At 39.8% G+C, this 6,910-nt stretch overlaps 1 pseudogene; it reads left to right on the plus strand.

Moving 5' to 3' along the window:
* The first annotated feature begins 1,167 nt into the window (after positions 1 to 1,167).
* Positions 1,168 to 6,369, plus strand: LOC114610731 (annotated as a pseudogene).
* The last annotated feature ends 541 nt before the right edge of the window (positions 6,370 to 6,910 follow it).

Here is a 6,910-nt window from a genome sequence, read left to right on the forward strand (position 1 = left end):
TCATGAGCCACAGGTTGAGAACTAATGCTCTATAATTAAATGCTAAATATGCATATAAGTTGAAATTTTAATCTCATTGTCTCTGTTTCTTTTTAACCACAATTTAGCACTTGAAAATTTTTAAAATTTTAGAAAACTTGTTATTCATGACTCTAATAAACAAACTACATAGTTATTGTGCTGGGATCTTTAGGAAGATTAAGTTTGTCAAGATTTGGAATACCTCATAATGTTTTCTTGAATTAATGCTATATTTTTAAAAAGTATTATTCTGTTCTTTTGGTTTCAGTAGATATAAAAACCAAAAATTCACAACAAATATAAAAAAATCAGAAATTAAATATGAAAGCGAGATTGTGCTGAGAAGGCAGAATTGGAGATCTCTATAGTTTGCTGGCAAGTGGTAGATACCACATCTCAAAAGGTATACTGGAAATTCATAAAAGACACTGGATATCCACCTCTGGGCTTCACATATACACATGCACACACTTGTGCTTGCAGCTACACATCACCCACACACATATGCATATGCCCATATAAAAGCAAAAGTGCTTTGTACAAGGTGATAAGAATGGATCAATTTTCATTCTTCTACATGTTGTCCTCCAGTTGAACCAGCACCATTTGTGCTCTCTCCTCTCTCTCTCTTTCTCTCTCTCTCTCTCTCCCTCTCTCTCTCCCTCTCCCACCTCTCTCTCTCACACACACACATACACCATAACAAAGAAGAATATTCAGAAGAACAGTTTCACAGAAAAAAGAATCTGTGTATAGAATAGGAAAACATCAAGAATTTCTTCAATAATTAAATGCTAAATTTCAGAATGTGTGATTTCTTCTCTCATTACTGATGTATATACTTGTCTTCATTAAGACATCAATATGCCTTCCTGTGCCTGTGTGTGACCTCCAGCAGAGGTAAGCAGTGAAGAGAGAGATGTAACCAGGTTACTATTTAAATAACTAACTATGCTTTGGGTATTATAAGGTATGAAGTTCAAGCTTGTTGTTTAGAAAACCACACGTTGAGAAAAGTGTGCTTTTAAAAAATGATAGTCTATACACGTCAGTGAACGTACATTTAGAAGAGCCATTGAGTCTCTTCCTGGAACCAACTATCCCCGTTCACTGAGTTCGTCAGTCCCTAAAGACAGCACTGTCAGCATGTCTGATAAACAGTCCCACAAAATTTCAGACATCAGACTAGCTACATGTGGACAAAAGGCTCTGGACATAGCCAAGAATGAGGTACAGGTTTGACACACATGAGGGAAATACGTTTGGCCTCCAAACCACTGAAGGACTCTTCCATTGCTGGCTGGTTGCACATGTCTGTGGTGACTGCTGCACTCACTGAGACTCTAGCGGCCCAGGCTGCTGAGATGCAGAGGTCCAACTGCAGTATCTTCTCTACTCAGGCTCATGCAGCAGTTGTGTAACTTTAATTTTTTCAAATCCTATTTTTAATGATTATTCTTAAGTGCTTTAACCTACCTTGTAACCCATCACCCACCAGAGATATTGGAAAAGAAAGCATGTGCAGGGAGTGGACCTGTTTAAAACAGTTCTTTAAAGCAACTCCTGTCTGTGTTGTCTGGAAATCACCAGTTCAGTTCACAGGTCAGCAGGCAGCAGCAGCTCAGTCTACTCTTAAGTACCTCACAGATACACCAGCAGTCCAGTTCTATAGAGTAGGATTAGCCACAGTGGTGACATGACCTAGCAGAGACAGCCGGGCCTCAGCATCGGCTTGAGTCAGCAGGAGGGACCAACAGGAACACCAGGAGAAGTTCTTGACTGTGCCTCTCTCAGGGAAGTGAAGATCAGGGAAGACACAAGACCCACAAGCATTGCACAGCTATCTGTACTAGCAAGCCAAGCTCTCTCTCCATCACTCCATTGAGTCCTAGTTATATACTCCAAACATGTGCCTTGCCTTAGCATGGCTCTTGCCTCACCACATGCATCCAGTCAGCCCAAGTCCTTGGAAGCAGCAACAAATTGCAGTACACCACCACAAGTTTTTTGGTGCCTTTTTTCCTATGGCTACAGCATCCCAACAAATGCACCTCAACTATGCAGTATAAGGCAGACCAATATGTATATGTTGTTAGCAAAGAGTCCTTCATCATGTGTCTTTTCACATGATTGCTTTAGTATAACATCCTCGTTCCTGTGTCTGCTTCAGCAAAACGTTCCTTCAGGAGTCTGCCTTAATCTTTCAAACCTGTGTCGATGTTAACAAAAATGTTCCTTCATGTGTTTGCCCCAGCAAAACACCATCTGACCAACTTTCCAAACAACTCTTAAGTTTCCACTTCACAGCTGCCGTATCCAAGACCAGCATTCCAGTGTATGCTTGGAAGGGTGAACCAGACAACGGGTACATGTAGTGCAATGAAAATATTCTATACTTCAAAGATGAACCCCAATGGTGGTGACCTTACCAACCTTATCCACCTCAAGTGCCCACAGCTTCTAGCAGGCATCCAAGACATTTCTGAGGAAACTGTGACTAAGATCCATAACTTCCACAAGATGATGGTCAATGCTATACTGAAGGTTCCACTATCCATGTCGATGATTCCATCACCAAGAGCAAGCTTGACAACCTCTATGGCTATCAGGAGCCACTCATAGGTGGCATTAAATGGTCATAAATATGATGATTGTGGGCAAGGTGGCAGGGGCAGCAGGCTGTGGTGATATTGGCATTGGATGTGCACAGGTCTTGAAGAGTTTCAGGACCTGAGTCATGATCACCAAGATTGACACCATCATTGTGGCTGCCATGGAGGTCTATGAAGTTACAACCATGGACAAAGCCTATAAGGAGGACAACATCTTTGTCACCACCACAGGCTGTGTTAGTACCATGTTTAGGCAGCACTTTGACCAGAAGAAGGGTTATATCATTGTGTAAAACATTGGACATTTCCTTCCATTAATTAATTTATTCACTTTACATTCCTATCACTGCCCCGCTCCTCCCAGTCCTCCCTCACACACTTCCTCCACCCCTTCCCGATCATCTATGAAGATGGAGCTGTATATCTGCTACATACGTTTGGGGTATGTGCTCTTTTGTTGGTGGTTCAGTGTCTGAGAGCCTCGAAGGGTCCAGATTGGTTGGCTCTCTTAATCTTCCTATGAATTCCTATCCATTCCAGGGCCATTGATCCTTCCCCCAACTATTCCATAAGACTCACTGAGCACTGTCTAATGAAGTTTCACTGTGGGCCTCTGTATCTGTTTCAAACATTAGACATTTTGATGTGGAGATAGATGTGAAGTGGTTCACTGAGAATACTGTGTCAAAAGTGAACAACAAGCCCCAGGTGGACCACTACAGGCTGAAGAATGAGCACTGCATTATCCTGCTGATTGAGGAACTACTGGTCGACCTTAGTTGTTCCATGGGAAGTCCCAGCTTTGTGATGAGGAACTCCTTTATAAATTAGATGATGGCACAAATTGAGCTGTGGGTCCATATAGACAAGTACTCAGTTGGGGTTCACTTCCTAAGTCCAACACATAAATTGAGCAAAAGAGTATGTTTCTAAAGTATACAAATCAGTAACTTTTCTCCACACTAATAACGAACATGCCAATAGACAAATCAGAAAAAATAATCCTGTTTATAGTTAGTCCCATAAAACTATGACAAGAAATAAATCTATCAAAGGAGGTGAAAAGTTTAAACAATGAGAACAAAAATTGAAGACAATACAGCATGGAGAGACTCCATCTTTGTTCTTGAATAACCAGAAATAACATTATAAAAATATTAATATTATAAAATAGGTTGTTAAAACAACCTACAGATCTAATATAATCTCTATCCAAAGTCTGATGATGTCTTTTTACAGAAGAGGAAAAAAATACTAAGGTCATTTGTGAGAACATAAAAGATCACAAACAGCCACAGCAATCCTAATCAGAAAAATATTGTGCTGGAAATATCATAATACCTGCCCTCAGACCTTAGCATGGAGCTACAGTACTGAACACAGCTGAAGACTGATAGGAAAACAAACCTGTAGACAAGAATGAGGGTACAATGGATACAGAAATAAACACACAAATACAGGTATCTAATATGTCAAAAATATACATTGAATGGGGAGAGTAGAGTAGTCTCTTCAAAAACTTGCTGAGAAATTGGATGTTAGCATAGAAAAATGAAATTAAGTCCATAATTTACATCTTGGACTAAAGTAAATTCAACTGGACTAGAAACTTTAGTATAAAACCAAAGGCTGTTAATCTTTTAAACAAAAATATAGAAGTACATTAAAACACAGCCATAAGCAACAATTTTCTGGGAAAAAAAAAAGACACCAATAGCACAAAAAATTATCATAGAGTTCCATGAAATTAAAAATCTCTTCGCAAAAAAAAAATAGTCATTACTGTGAAAATATTCCAGGAAAAAGTTCTAAAAAGAAATTAATAACTGTATCAACATTTCTAAAAGGAAGAAATACGTGTGACTAATAAAAATTTGAAAATATGTTTAATATCCTTATCCTTCAGAGAAATGCAAATAGAAATTACCATGATATTCCACCTCACCCCAGGCAGAATGGCTATCATAAAGATGATAACAAATGCTAATAAAGGTAAAGGAAAATGGAAATATGCTATAGGAACAGAGACTTGTCTTAGTCAGGGTTTGTATTCCTGCATAAAACATCGTGACCAAGAAGCAAGTTGAGGAGAAAAGGGTTTATTCAGCTTACACTTCCACATTGCTGTTCATCACCAAAGGAAGTCAAAACAGGAACATACACAGGGCAGGAACTTGGGAGCAGGAGCTGATGCAGAGACCATGGTGAAATGTTGCTTACTGGATTGCTTCCCCTGGCTTGCTCAGCTTGCTTTCTTATAGAACCCAAGACTATCAGCCCAGGGATGGCACCACCCAAAATGGGCTGTACCTTCCGTCTTGATCACTAATTGAGAAAATACCTTACAGCTGGATCTCATGAAGGCATTTCCTCAAGGGAGGGTCTGTGATAACTCCAGCTTGTGTCAAAATGACAACACAAAACCAGCCAGTACAAGACTAATGAAGCAACGGTGGAAATCAGTATTATGCAGGGTCCTCAAAAACTTAAAGTAGAACTACCATGTGATCAAGCTACATAACATCTGTGTACAGCTAAAGGCTTCTAATTCAGAAAACCAGAGAGTTAACTGCATGTCCATGCCTACTGCTATACTACTCACAATAGCTATGTTGAAGCCAGTCTAGTAGTTGATTAGCAGATGAATGAATAAAGAAATTCCACACATATTTACAGTGGGATTTTATTCATCTATAAAAAAAAACAAAATTCTGAAACATTCAGGAAATGAGTAGAATTGTAGATCTTAATATTAACTGAGTATCCTAAACTTAGAAAAACAAAATTGTATATTTTCTCTCACATGATTATGGGGTATATGTGATATTAAAGTTGAAGGTGAGACTGTTGGGGGGAAATGGTATGAATGAGAGTGGGAAGAGCCCCCTCCTGGAGGCCCAGAAAACAGCACAGTCTAAAGAGGAATTGAAAAGTTTTAAAAAGCAGAAGTCTGGGAGGACTGAGGCAAAGCAGTGCTTTTCTAGACATGAGAGAACCACTACACTCATGATCACGTACATGGTAATGAACACACAGCAGCTGTGCTTGCCCACACAAGGTGAAGTCAGTCAATACGCTATCATGGAGGAGTAAGCGGCTTGTTACATGCCTACAACCTGAGGCACTATTGATAGTGCCAGGAAGAGGAAGGAAAGTCACTTTTCTTTAGAGGTGTGGTCACTGGGAGGTCAACTATGCTCCAGTGGATAATCCTACACCTGTGCACAAACAGAATACAGTGAAACATTTTAAAAATAACGAATGGAGTTGGGACGAGGAGCAGAGGAGCTTGGGGTTGATACAAAAGGAGGGGGCTATGATTGTGTGTGTATGTGTGTGTGTGTGTGTGTGTGCATGCACATGTGCAAGTGTGTCCCCGTCCATTTATCTGACTCTCTGTCGGTGTGGTGTGTAAATGACACTGTCAAAATGAAACACACTACTTTATGTAGTAACTGAAAACTTAATTTAAATTTTTATTTATTAAATGAAAAAAATCTCATTGAAGCAGCATATCCTTTTCAAAATCCAAAGTGATAAAATGAATGAAGATAGCCACGCCCGCAGGCACCAGTGTGGCAGTGAGCATTGTCCAAGTGGAACCCATGCGTATGTTCTATTCAGGCGAATATTCCTTCCTGTCCTCATAATCTGCACTGTCCGAGATCCCACTGCCAGACCTTTAGAAGAAACAACACATGGACACAGAGTCCTTAACAATGAGACATTTTCATGAATGGTACAGGAAAGACAATCAACAATTAAGGGATTATATTGTAAAATCATCAGTTCTAAGTATATAGTTCTGGCTGGGCAGGACCTTGATATATAGTCCAAGCTGACCTCAAGTTTATAGCACTCCATTTGATTTAAGCAAGTGTTTGGATTATGGCATTTTATTGCTGAGGGCCAGCCAGACCTGGAGGGAGTGGTCTTCTTTTTTGTTGTTGGCTCCTCTGAAGGCAGTGGAGGGGGAAGAGCATTGTCAAGATAAGACTTTTGTCTTATGAGATACTCAGGGTTGCTGTATAATAATAAAAAGTTTACTTATTTAAGTCTAAGTTACTTTGCTGCTGTAGCTGACCTGCCTTCTGTGTTCCTCTGAGACGAGAAACTGTAGTCTCTGGCACTTAGCACCTCATCCTAAAACAGTGTTTGTTCTGTCTCAGCAGGAACTGTGCAGCTCTTTCAGCCTGCTGGCTGAAAAGGGAAGAATAGGGGACACTTTGAAAAGTGAATTTAGCGTTTATTTCTAAGTTGTAAAAAGTTTTCTATGA

This window comes from Grammomys surdaster, unplaced genomic scaffold (assembly GCF_004785775.1).
Source record: "Grammomys surdaster isolate TR1022 unplaced genomic scaffold, NIH_TR_1.0 126059, whole genome shotgun sequence".
NCBI lineage: Eukaryota > Metazoa > Chordata > Mammalia > Rodentia > Muridae > Grammomys > Grammomys surdaster.